The 14,529-nt window shown below is 36.3% G+C and overlaps 1 long non-coding RNA gene across 1 annotated transcript; it reads left to right on the top strand.

Moving 5' to 3' along the window:
• Positions 1-2,767: 2,767 nt before the first annotated feature.
• LOC141633645 (uncharacterized) lies at positions 2,768-3,204 on the top strand. Its single transcript, XR_012538424.1, has 3 exons — positions 2,768-2,842; positions 2,918-3,070; positions 3,151-3,204. It is a non-coding gene; the product is annotated as an uncharacterized LOC141633645 (long non-coding RNA).
• Positions 3,205-14,529: the final 11,325 nt, after the last annotated feature.

Genomic DNA, 14,529 nt, shown 5'->3' with positions numbered 1-14,529 from the left:
TTAGAATGTTTTTGACAATGAGTTGTGCTCCTTTTTCATCAACAAAACACTTCTTACTCCTTTTCCTTTTAACCCTTTTCTGACTGTTACATCTGTTATATCTCATTGGGCTTCACTTATTCTAAAGAGTGCTCACTACTACGAAAACGCGGGATACTGACGGCGAAAATCCGACTGTAACAGCCCATACTGACGGAAAATCCGTCAGTATTTCCATTTCCTGACGGCCATTCCGTCAGGACTCAGCGTCAGCGATTTTCGTCACTAAAATCACTGTCCTGACGGAATTTCCGTCAGTAAAATGCTATTACTGACGGAATTACCGTCGTCCAGTCACAGCAGGCAACTGACGGAATTTCCGTCAATACATGGTATTCCTGACGGATATTCCGTCAAGACGATGACACGTGGCATAATTGGCGGTTGATTTAGAAAACTGAAAAATAGGCCTATGATGGAAAATCCGTCAGGAAAGTCAAAGCTTCTTTGACTTTCCTGACGGATTTTCCGTCAGTAGAGCACACGTGGCACTAAACTGAAATCCCAAATAATACGCCTCTGACTGAAATTCCGTCAGGAAAGTCAAACCTTCTTTGACTTTCATGACGGAATTTCCGTCAAGATTATTAAAAACAGGACTGGAAACAGCAGCTTGCTGCCCAGCCACGATGCGTATTTGCATCGTTTCAAATACAACCAAAACCTACAAAACACATATATAATTATCGAGCGCCAAGCGGGAATCCATTTTCACGTCGACCGCAATTGCGGGAATCAAGAGAGGCAACAAAAGAGAATTGAACGCAAATTTTTTACATAAAAAGTCGGACAAATTCGTACATTGTCTTACTAATTAAACACAAATCACCAATGTTTTTTCATACTCCCTACTAGACGACAATACTAACCTAACTAAAGGCTCTAACCTATAGGAGAAATAAAACTACCACCTCCAAACCCGTGTCCATCATCCGCAAAGTCGTCCCGACCATGTAGATTGAATTGTGAGCACGTGTTTGGGGGTTGAGATGCTTGCATATCAACCTAAGCCTTTTGCATTGCCGCAATTTGTTCGGTCTGTTGACGAAAAGTTTCTTGAAGAACTAGTCGAGTGGCTCGCTCATCATTCATTTGGGTGGAAAGCTGAGAAATCATGCTAGGATTATAAGCAAAAGATCGGCGACCACTTTTGTTAGTAGAAGGATCATACCATACTTCGGCCCCTTTTTCTCCGGTCCCAAATAGCCGGTTCTTCTTGTCAAAACCCTTGACAACCTTGTAGTACGACTGGATCTCGTCGGGAGACTGTCCATGTGGCAATGGTTGACTCATCTCCTCATTGTAAGCATTCTGAAAAAAGAGACAAAATCGTCAGAAATGATATATATATATATATATATATATATATATATATATATATATATATATATATATATATATATATATATATATATATATATATATATATATATATATATATATATATATATATATAGGCGAGATCTCGTGAGAACGAGTATTCGATGCAAACGGTGAGAACGAACTACAACCACAAGATTTAAAACAATTGTACGGCTGATATTATTGACGGAAACAAATAAAAACTCAAAACAAACAATCTTAGCAAACGTTTTCCCTTCTCTCTCTACCTTAATCTTCTCTCACTAAATCACAGAAAAAAATCCGCGAAAAATCCGAAAAAATTGCGATGCACAAGAAATAGCGCCACAAAATCAATGAATTGGTCTTAATTGATACAAATTGTTCAAGTAATTGATGTACGTCTCTGAAATTTTTCAACTTTTACCACATAATTGATGTATGTACATATCAATTTGTACCGTTTTGATTTTAATGGTTTTCGTTTTTGGTTTTTGTCTTGATTTGTAGGGATTTAATGGAAATCGAAGGATCTATTGTTGTCGTTGATCCCTCTTGATTCAATTGTTCCACCGCTAGTAATGACCGTTGCCTGATATATCTTCCAATTAGGTATGAATATATTTTAAATTGATATGACATTATCATTCAAGGTTTGTTTTTGATCGTCTTCTAATTGTTGGGAGTCAGTGTATCTAGTGAAGTAATTGTTAAGAATCAGTGATAAATAAAGCAGATGATACATAGTATTGAAGGTTTCTGTTGTTGTTTTCTTAAATTTATTTAATGTATATAGTAATATAATTCATACTTATTAGTCCTCAGATAAAAGCAGATGATAACTTAGCCCTCTTGTTTGTTATGTTTTATTGGTGTATCTGGTAATATAATTGATGCGTGTCAGTTTTAAGATGGCGTATCTGGTAATATAATTGATGCTTTCCAGTTTTAAGACAAATTTAAATGATGAATATGACCTGTTGTCTTCCAAATTTGATTAATGTATCCAACAATCATATATAGGTACCTATATAAGATGAATTGTACCTTACTGTGCATCTATTAAGATAGTTTAGTCATTGGGTACATAGAAGGGAAAGGAAAAACTCGGTTGAAACTAGAATGTGGATGCTCAAAGAGTTTAAGAGAGTATATCGGCGACTCGAAAGAACCGTGGTTATGAAACCGTTAGAAAGGAGGGATATGATCGCTAGGAAATTGATGATGCAAAAATATAAGTATTTTGAACCTACTAAAACTATAGGGCATGTCCCTGGTGTCCATGTTGGTGACGAATTTTACTTACGGGTTGAGTTGATGATAATGGGTTTACACTTTCAGTTGATAAATGTGATTGATTCTATGATAACTTCTCCATATGAGACATTGTTGGCCCTTTGCCCTTCACTTCAAAAGAATTTGTTGTTGAGCTGCCCAGGGAATGTAAAGGAGGTTCAAGCAGGTTTGTGTGACACATTCAGTCTCTAATGGCTGCAACTGAATAAACACAAACTGACTTGTTTTGTTTGTTTGGCAGTGAATCGAGGAAATTTGAGGTTTCTGTAAAGTTGGCTTCAAGGGTTGATGTCCATCATTTGAAGGAATTTCTCTTCGGGAGAAACACTGAAACACCACAAGATGCCATACAAGTTCTTGATGTTGTCTTGCGAGCTGCGAAGAGTTTAAAAGAGTAATCAAAATTAATTGTACTTGTGTTCTTTCGTTTTCGTTGTATTCTTTTTTACTGAATTTGTGTTTCTTGGCAAACAGGTATGTTATAATTGGAAGATCTTTCTTTTCTGAGGATTTGGGCAAAGGGAATCGCAGATGGTATTGAGTTACGGAGGGGATTACTCAGATGGGACTATCTCTAAACATTGGTATGTTAATCTCTTGGTAAACACTTACCGACCTTCCTTCCGATTTGCAAAACAATTTCTCAAGGGAATGCGAATTTAAAATATTCTAATGTGTTTTGCAACTATATTTTGTCGTAGATTCATCTTCTCAGCCTTTCTTCAAACCATTATGTGTTACCTCATTCGTGATGGAGAATGTGAAGTTAAGAGATCTTTCCAGGCCACTTAATGATGCGGCTCGTTTGAAGGTAATTAATATTTAGCTTTGGTATATGGTGGCTATTTATCTAGTTACATTGAAGTTAGAAGTCTAATAGAGCTACTTTTTTCCTTCTCTGAGTCCTTGCTTTCTGATGTCTTCCCTTTATGCAGGCAAGTGAGGGCAACACGTATACGGATATAGAGGTCATTTATCGGTGTCTTCAGATGAATATGGAACTAGTCAAGAAGACCTGATTTTATACGGCAACATCGGTTGGAAGTGGACCCACCCTACACCTAGCTGCAAAGCTTCCAAGGTTAAGAGGAGTTGTTTTGCATAGTGCCATCCTCTCTGGACTTCACGTTCTATGCCAAGTTTTCATTCTGTGTTGATAGATATAGGGTATGTGCTTTTTTGTCTTCCGTTTGAACCCATTTTTTGCTTTTGTTATTGGAACGAGTACTTTGATGTAATATGCTTTCTTCTTCTCATTTATTTTATCCTCATTTGGCTATGGATGGTAGTCTAGCAGTCTTAACTTTGATAATATATTTGTAAAAACGTAGCTAGAAGCTAATTAAACGTAACTAGAACACGTTAAAGCGTACTTAGTTGCTAAATAGAACCTTAAGTATATAATAAAATTGGGTGCCACCCTCTCACATACATTTTTAATTGAAGGGGTCCCCACTCACCCCTTGTGAGAGGGTGGCGCCCAAATTGGGTGTCACCCGGTGGCGCCCTTTCATTTTTCATAAATTAATGAATCTCACATAATGCCACCAAAATAGTTATTACCACTTCTTTGTGTTGAAATCATATTCTTAGCAAATGTATCAGTGATTATTGTATTTTGGTAATCTAATTGATGTGAATTAGTTCCGACACAAACTTAAACAATGAAGAGTCACATATTTTTTTCGTAATTGATTAGTCTATCTAGCAATTAATCGATGCGTTTCAGTTTTAACGGCTTCTGCTGATTCATGTACTGTTATAATGTATGCCATCTGTTAGTTGTGGACTTAAAAGAAAGGATACCTGTTTGTGCACCGAATTTGAAGACTGAAGTGGGTATGAGTTTCGACAAATTAGAGGACGGAATACAATTCTATAAAACTTATGCTGCCAATTCTGGGTTTAAAATGAGAAAGTCAACACAAAGAATTATAAAACGGCAAAGTCTTCTGAGTTCTACATTCCGACCGTATTTTCTGAATTTCAATATGAGTGGGAAGCTGCATGTTTTACTTGTGGCGTTAAAGTTTTAGGGGTTGATAGAATTGATAGCATTCCCATTATTGATCGTGAGAGAAATAAGGTATATTATGTTTGTTTTATTTCTGATGGAGTGAAGTTGAGCTGCTCGTGCAAAAAATTTGAGAGACATGGTATTCTGTGCCGACATGCTCTCTATGTGTTGAAGGAACAAAGATTCGAAAAAGTTCCAATCCATTATTTGCTGGGTAGGTGGAGCAAATTCAAAACATGTCAGTCACTTTGTAGTAATGTGCCTGAGACTTTGATCGATGATTGCAACGCTTTAGAGGTTCGGAAAAACAAGCTTAGAAACCTATGGTCTGAAGTATTTACATGTGTGTAGTTGCTGTAAACTATACAGTTGTCCATTTCATCATTTATAATTGCATTGATGAATCTGAATAATTTTTTTTCTTCATATATACTTGCATTGATGAATCTAAATAAATACGTAGCTTTAAATTTATAAGGCTTTGATGCAGGTTTGAAGAATTGACGAGTTTGGAGAATTGAAGAGGAGAACATAGAGATTGCAGGAACAAAAGAAATAGATGGAATTTACTGAAATTCAGGATTTTTTTTATTATATTTTATTTTACCAAAGAACTTTGGATTTTGTAGAATTTGTTTTTTATGCTATGTTTTTTATGCTATGTTTTTTACCTATATAATTGGAGCATCTACACGATTTTTTTGTGTGACTACATAAGGCAAATAGCGTATCTACCAGAATTATGTATCGAATGTACATTCTGGTCATAATTTCATGAGCACAAGCAATTTTTGTGAAGACTGAAACCATATAGATTGTAGTCATATGTCATCTGGATTAAAGGGCGTGTCTGAAAACATACCGGATTAAAAGGCGTATCTGGATTGAAGGGTGTATCTCATACTTGCGTTTGTGAAACTCTTGTGTCATCTCAATTATCCGTGACACAGATTGTACTCCGTAAGCTGCAGCACCATAAAGCTTTAATTGGCGTTAATTAGTCGAAGACGTATTATCACCTTAATTCATTGTGGTAAGTTGTTATTGTAACTGTATTCAAAAAGAGATTTCGGTTTGTCAATGCTTGAGTTATTTACATACTAGCTTAGTATGCTAAATTTTAAATCAAATGGAGATAGCCTCACACACATGCCATATAACTTCAGAGACTTCATGTAAATCAAACCAAAAAATAAGGAAGTCGGGATTAGGAACCACTGAGTTCATTGCGCATTGAACGAGTTCGGATTATGTTACATCATTACACCCCTAAACTAAATCATTACAACACAACCCTAACTGAGCAGTCCTTATCTGACACCATCATCTATTCCGACAAAAGACAATCAGACTCCTTGCTTGATTGCTTGCTGCCACGCACTTTGCTTCTGTCTGCCAGTGCACACTTCCACATCGACTCAAAAAATCTACACAGCAGACATGTGAACAGAAAGATAAGGCTATAGTTTGAGTGATTTTATATAGAAGAAACATGAACATGAGGAAACAAAATGTCCCTTTGAGGTAGCAGACCACTATTTATGAACAAAATCTACACAGCAGACCACTATTTATTTATGAACTGCAGGAGGGAGTTAGGACTCATCCTTGTCTTTAAAACCGGGAAATGTTCCTTTCAGGCAGCTACGTCTTGTTGTTTACTTATGCCACCTACGTCTTGTTGTTTACTTGTGTCAGCTACGTCTAATTGCCAACTTGTGTGATCTGGTCCTCTTCATGGTTACACCTATAAACTAGAAAAACGTAGCTGGCCGTATTATTAACGTATCTGACAATCACATACATGGACCTACGTATATGGAACATCATCACCTTTTCTAAACCACGCTTAAATGCGGCAAAGAGTATAATAGTACAACATCATCACCTTTTCTAAACCACGTAGTATAAACAAGCAAAGCGTGCATCCACAAAACTCAACTTCAATAAGCTTCTTGATGAACTCAACTCGAGTGGGAACAAATGCAAGATAATTTTACAATGAATGTCAATAAATGTCTTCTTTTCTTTATTTCAATGTGTGAACAAATCTCTGAGACAGAGGGATACATGAATAAAGGTAGACACATGATTCGTATGAAGAAAGTACAACACAATTACTCCATTTGATTATATTTTTATGAGACCTAATGAGCTTACCTCAAACATAGTACTAATAGATGTACATACTTTTAGTCAGCCGACACAAAACAATTTAGGATAATATTTAATAGCTGCTAGTATAATTGCAGAAACATATCGTAGCACAACACAAAACCAAAACCAGGAACGTACCTAGTAGTTGATTAAACGTAACTAGAACCCTTTAGAACGTACCTAGCGGCTATAAAGCCCTTAAAATAGATATTACCACTTTTTTTTTTTGTTGAAAAAGCTTACAAAGAAACAGCAATCTACAAAATTTGTATGTATTTCACACAATCTATACCATTCCTATCTCTATTTACCGGCTACATCGTAAATAAAAATTTGGACACCAAATCATACTCCGCTGTGCACTGTGTCTATCCAAATTATTAATGTATCTAGATGAGTAAAATAGTGCATCTACAACATAATTACTCCATTATATCCTATTATATGCGAAAAATTAACGAAGTACCAAAAAAAAGGGTTACCTGATTAACGAATACTCAACGAGCAAACAAATTGATCCTGCACAAGGTGAATTCAAGTATGTATGAGGAAGAAAATAAAGTAGATAGTTGAGATCGAAATCATAAAATTGAACGAAATCGAGTAAAACGATTGAAAATCAAGCTACAGAAACAAATTACCTGCGAAAATGAGAAAAAAATGTTCAAAAACGGAAACTAAACTGAAGAATTGCAGTAGAATAATCGTCGTTCTACATCATAATCTTTCGATTCACTTGAATTTTGACGAACGATTGAATCGGGGTAAATTAATTTTAGGGAAATTAATTTGGGAAAATCTTATTTTGGGGAAAAGGTATAGAAATGAAAGTGCAGGAAAATAATGAGAGGAGAGAGAAAGAAATTTGATGAAAATATTGTTATAAGTGCCAAAGGTATATGGGCAAGGTCGTTTATGTTATTTTCGGCCGTTCAATTTGTTTCAATCCAATGGTTCTAGTTCGTTCTCACCGTTTGCACCGAGTGCTTGTTCTCACCGGATCCTAAATCTATATATATATATATATATATATATATAGAATCAGGATCCCGTACGAACTAAATTACGGTGCGAACTGTGCGAACTTAATAAGAGTCATCAGATAAAGTCCAATGAACGGTGTATATTGAATCTCACGCTGGCCCTTATATTGCTTTATCCTCACCAATTCAACACAACCCGCATTCCAATTACCCGTACTCTCGCATACCCCCTCACACATCTGACATTCTCCAACCACTACTTCCACCCTCCATCATCGATCAACAACCTCGACAACTTATCTCCTAATATAACGCCTCTTCGATCTCCTCTCTCATTTATCTCTCTGCGTCTTCAATAATAGCACTCTCATCCACTATCACAAACTCCGGCATCAAATAATATTCAACACCCTCGTCGAGATCTATTTGTATCCTGAGTCACATCCTGACCTCGTCGTCGTCTACTCACTCCGGCGAGTTTAGCTGACGAAGTTTAGCTGCCAGAGTTTAGCCGATGCTGTCAATCTCGCCTGTTTTAATTTCTCAGAAAATGTGATTTTAATTCCAGATCTACTAAAATGAAATTGATTTTCAATGAAGTAATAGTAATGATGGTCTTCGTTGGAGTGTTCAGTCGGCGTTAAATGAGGGTTGTAGCGTCGTGAATGAGCAGCTTGAGGTTGACGACATCATTTAGGGTGACAGATGGTGTCGCCGGCGCTGTTAATGGTGGTCGGTGTTTGTTATTTCTTGTGTTTTTCCTTACTTTTTCGTAGATCTATTGTATAGAGAAAGTTATTGTATAAAAAAGAGTAGATCCAAGGTGGTTATGGTGTGGGCGAGCTCAATACAATGGTGAATCTAGGGTTGGTGGTGGTTGATTTAAGATGAGTAAAGGTGGGAGTAGGCGGGATCGTGGAGATGAGAATGGGGGTGGTGACAGTGGTCAGCGTAATTGGGGTGGAGATGAGAATGGCTATCGGGAATATCACCGGCGTGGTTAAGGTTGGTCACCGGCGATATCAGGTAGTCATTGATGAAGATGGGTACATGAAATTTGATGTCAGATACACTTTATCATATTGGCAGACACATTTTTTAATTTGTTGTGGTGGCAGAGGCAACTTATGCTAGTGGTCGTAAGGCGATTGTTTTGATGCCAGTGGTGGTGGTGGCAGTGGTGGCGGCGGGGGTGATTCATCGAAAAGGAAAGGGGGCGACATAAGGCTGTTTTGCTGCGTGGAGTTGCCGTGACGTTGCCGGAATGTTGGATGACCGGTGGTGTCGCCGGCATCTTTTGATTGTACTGGTGAGTAAGGTTCGTGATGGTTGTGGTCGTGGTGGTGGTCATGGTGGTTGTCATGGTGGTGACGACAGTGGTGGGGGTGGTGGTGCTGTCAATGGTGGGGGTTTGGTGGACACAGGAGGTATTAGTACCGGATACACATGGTATAATTGCCGGATACATGTATGGTGGTGGTCGCGTTGGATACACAAAATACAAGCTCAGATACGCATTGTATTACCACCGGATACACATGGTATTTCTGGTGGATACACGTGTATCCGATAGTGTTACAATGTGTATCCGGTAATATTACAATGTGTATCCGGAAGTATGAACTTGTGTATTTAGAAGTATAATAGTGCGTATCTGAGAAGTAATATAATGTGTATCTGAGTGTAAAAAGTGTAAAAGTGCTTCTAAAATTTTGGTGTAGAAAAAGTGTATCTAGATATGTTATAAGATGTATCTGAATAAGAGGTGTATATGGTAAGTAAATAAAGTGTATTTAAAAAAAAAAAAAAAAAACTCCCTTATTAAGCTAGTTCGTACGGTTCGTACGTTAAGGCAGTTTGTACCTGAACCCGCCCATATATATATATATATATATATATATATATATATATATATATATACAGAGAGAGAGAGAGAGAGAGAGAGAGAGAGAGAGAGAGAGAGAGAGAGGAGTTATAATGAGTCCTCCTCTCAAATTGAGTCCATAAGTCCCTCTAAGGGCCTTTGGATGGACTCAATGAATGGTTGAGATGCATTTGATTAAGGGCTATTAAAAAGAAAAGGAAAAAACTGTGGATGGTTGGATTGAGATGGGTGGTTGAGATTGAAAATTACCCAAAAAAATTACCACTAATCAAATTTCTATACACTAATTAATTTTTTCTTTCTCTCTCTAGCCCCTAATTAATCGATTTTTGAGTTTGATTTGAAGTGTAAATGTAATGTTGTATGAGTTTTACAAGTGTAAATGTGATGTTTTACGAGTGTAAATGTAACATTTTAAGAGTGTAAATTTGATTTTTTGTGACGGAAATTTTGAATTTATATAATTTTAACATTTTACAAGTGTAAATTTGATGTTTTACGAGTGTAAATGTAACATTTTACGAGTGTAAATTTGATTTTTTGTGACGGAAATTTTGAATTTTTATAATTTTAACATTTTACAAGTGTAAATTTGATGTTTTACGAGTGTAAATGTAACATTTTAAGAGTGTAAATTTGATTTTTTGTGACGGAAATTTTGAATTTTTATAATTTTAACATTTTACAAGTGTAAATTTGATGTTTTACGAGTGTAAATGTAACATTTTAAGAGTGTAAATTTGATTTTTTTTATTTTTTGTGACGGAAATTTTGAATTTATATAATTTTAACATTTTACGAGTGTAAATGTGATGTTTTACGAGTGTAAATGTAGTATTTTAAGTGTAAATTTGAAGGTTTTAGAGTGTAAATTTGGTCCTTTGAGTGTGACTTTGGTCCTTTAAGTGGAACTTTGGTCCTTTATGAGTAAAACTTTAGTCCGACTACCAACAAACACCACCACCGCCATCCTCCACCACCAACTCATATCCACAAAAATATATGAGTGCAAATTTATAAAATTTTAACGAGTGTAAATGTAAAGAGATACGAGTGTAAATGTAAAGAAATATGAGTGTAAATGTAAAGAAATATGAGTGTAACTTTAATAAAATATGGTCCTTTTCAAATGAGTTTAAATGTAAAGAGATAGAAGTGTAAATGTAAAGTAATATGAGTGTAAATTTAAAGAAATATGAGTGTAAATGTAAAGAAATATGAGTGTAACTTTAATAAAATATGGTCCTTTTCAAATGAGTGTAAATGTAAAGAGATACAAGTGTAAATGTAAAGAAATATAAGTGTAAAGGTAAAGAAATATGAGTGTAAATCTGAAAAATGCGTGTAAATGTAAAGAAATATGAGTATAAATGTATAGAAGTACGATTGTAAATGTAAAAAAATATGAGTAATAATAAATATATTTATTAGATCTAAGAATAAAAATCATAATAATACGATTTTTTTTTTCAAAATTCTACTATATATTTATTAAATCTACGAATAAGATCAACTAGAGACTCTCCATTAAGAAAGATCTCGAAAAAAACTACAAAAAAACAAAAAAAAATTGAAATTTTGAAAAAAAAAAACAGATCTGAAAATTTTTAAAACTAAAAACAAAAACCAAACATTGAAAAACAATAAAAAAAAAAAACAAAACAAAATCAGGCCCACAACAAAAGAAATCTGAAAATTTGTAAACATACAATAAAAAAATTGAGTAGTACTCTACAGCAAATCCTAATGCCAAACAATGACAAACAATGAAAAAGAGGAAAAGAAGATCCAAAACATAGAAAGCAAAACGACATGCCTAATAGTGGTATATCAAATAGAAAAATCAAAAAAAAACATAAGAAATCAGAAAAAAAAAAAAAAAGATCTGAATGGTTGTGGAGCCGCGACGGAGAGAGGAAGGAGGGAGCAGGGGCTGTAGTGGCAGTCGGAAATGGTGGTGGGTTGGATGCAGGCAGGGGGTGCGGTGGTGTTGGTTGGAGAACGAAAATAGGAGGAAGCTGGGTCGTGGAGGTCGGGGTGGTAGTCGGGGGTGTTTCAGATTTGGAAATGGTGGGTCTGGGTCTGGGTGATGGTGGTGGGTGTGGGTGAGCCGCGGGTTGTGGTTGTTTGTTGTGGGTGGTTGTCGGGTTGTTCTTGTGGATGTTGTTGGTGGTGAGTAAGGGTGGTGAGCTCGGATCTGGCCAAAAAGGGAGAAAGGAAGGGAGGTGGCGGGATGATGGTGGAGAGGAAATGGTGGGATGGTGGAGACGAGGGAGGTCGGGGTGGTGGTGGTGAACAGGTCGGGGTAGGGTGGGGTGGTAGTTGGGGCCTGGGGGTGAGGATGAGAGGAGTGATTTTTTTTTTTTTTTTTTTTTTATTTTTTTTTTTTTTTTGGTTTTTGGAATTGTTTTGGTTTTTGGAATTGTTTTGGTTTTTTGAGTTTTAGAGAGATTAGGGGAATGATATTTGTGTGATAGGAGAGAGAAGTGAGTGGAAAAAGAAGGCTTATATAATGAAATTAGGAGGTTGATTAGTGATGGTAGTGAGGAAAAGTGATTAATTAGTATCAATCCCCTCCATTTAGCATTAATCCCTCCTTTTTACCCCTCAATATGAGCCTCTCGTCTCATCTTTTCAATGGTCCTAAAGAGGACTTATGGACTCAATGATTTTCGGTGGACTCACTTGATCCTTCTTCTATATATATATATATATATATATATATATATAGAAAAGGGATCCTATAAGTCCACCTTATTTAGGTGAGTCCTTGAGTCCTCATCCTAACCTTTGGATCTAAATAATGAATGGCTGAGATTAGAGCAAAATAGAGGTCTAAGATATAAATAGCACAAAACCCTAATCTCTCACATCCATTTCATTTCACTGCCTCATTTCTCACTTTTTATTTCTCTCTCTTCCTCTCATCTTAACATTTCCTCTCATCTCTCTACAACTCCAACACCCACCACACAACACTCATCACCTCCCTCTCACCCCGCTGCCGCCACTACCCGACACCCCTCCATGTCCTCCATTGTCGGGAGCCACATCACGCAGCCACGGTGACGCCGCCCTTGCTGCCGCACGCCTCAGATCTGCCTTTTTTTTTTTTTTAAAGTTGCGACGATGTTTTGCGGTGGTTGTTGGTTTTATGGTGGGTTGTTTGCCTTTCTTTCTTTCTCCTCCCGTCAGATCTGTTTTCCTTTTTCGTTTTTTTTTTTCGCCGTCAGATCTGCTATTTTTTTTTTTTTTTTAAAGTTGCAACGATATTTTGCGGTTGTTATTGGTTTTATGGTGGGTTGTTTGCCTTTCTTTCTTTCCCCACTCGTCAGATCCGGTTTTTTATTTTTTTTTTTTTATTTTTTTTTTTGCGGTTGTTGTTGGTGTTCTTGTGGTGATACTGGTGGCGTGGCAGTGGGTCTCGACTTGTGATTGGTGATGCCGAAATGCTTCCTCCATCTGTTTTTTTTTCAATTCTTTTTTTTTTGGTTTGCTGATGGTGGTGGTCATGGTTTTCTTTATTTTTTTTTTAATTTAATTTGTTGTGGTTGGTGGTCATAATGCGGCGAGGGTGGTGGCGGTTGTGGTAATGTTTGTGCACAAGGTGGTTACACTAAAGTTACACTCCTTACGGACTAAAGTTACACTCCTTACGGACTAAAGTTACACTTGTTTCAGACTAAAGTTACACCCATTTTGGACTAAAGTTACATCTATATCGGACTAAAGTTACACAGGTAAAGGACTACAGTTACACCTATATCGAACTAAAGTTACACTCCTAAATGACTACAATTACGTAAACTTAGTGTTAAAATTATATAAATTCAACCTATAATAAAAAATACATAAATTTAAATTTTAACATAAAAAATGACTCTTAAAATACTAAAGTTACACTCTTTAAATACTAAAGTTACACTTGTAAAACAGTAAAGTTACACTCATAAAGTGTTGAAATTACATAAAAAACAGTAAAGTTACACTCAAAAATCGTTAAAATATTAAAAATCGTTAAAATTACAAAAATCGTTAAAATTATATATTCAAAAAAAAAAAAAATAGTCATAAATTCAAAATTTTGTCTAAAAAAATAGCCATAAATTCAAATTTTATATAAAAATTGCCTTAAATATTTAAAGTTACACTCATAAAGTACTGAAGTTACATCCAATAAATGAGTGGCTGAGATTAGGACTTAGGGACTCAACCAAAATTGTGGACTTATAAGAACTCCTCTCTCTTTCTCTCTCTCTCTCTCTCTCTCTCTCTATATATATATATATATATATAGAGAGAAAAGGGATCCTATAAGTCCACCTTATTTAGGTGAGTCCTTGAGTCCTCATCCAAGCCCTTAGATCTAAATAATGGATGGCTAGGATTAGATTAAAATAAAGGGTTGTTATATAAATACCACAAACCCTAATCTCTCATTTCATTCCTCACAACACAAATCTCTCACTTCTCTCTCTTCTTCTCATCTCTCTCTAAACCCCACCGCCGCCACCATTCCACCGCCGCCACCACCATCATTCCACTGCCGCCACCACGCTAATGTTGCCACGCCACCACTACTCCAACGATGCCGCACCGACCATATCACACACCACCTGCCGCCGCTTCCTTCTACGTCGCCGCCACCCCTTCTCCTTTATCCTTTCTCTTTTTTTTTCAGATCTACACATAAAAAATTGATATTTTTCATTTTGTTTCAAAAATTTACCATAAACGTCCCTCCTTCACTCTCCTCCGTCGACATCACCACCACGAGTCACCCCCACCAAACATGAGATCCAAAAAAACTA

This window comes from Silene latifolia, chromosome Y, assembly GCF_048544455.1.
Source record: "Silene latifolia isolate original U9 population chromosome Y, ASM4854445v1, whole genome shotgun sequence".
NCBI classification, from domain to species: domain Eukaryota; kingdom Viridiplantae; phylum Streptophyta; class Magnoliopsida; order Caryophyllales; family Caryophyllaceae; genus Silene; species Silene latifolia.
Note: the sequence above shows the minus strand (reverse complement) of the source record. Positions and strands in the feature narration are given on the sequence as shown.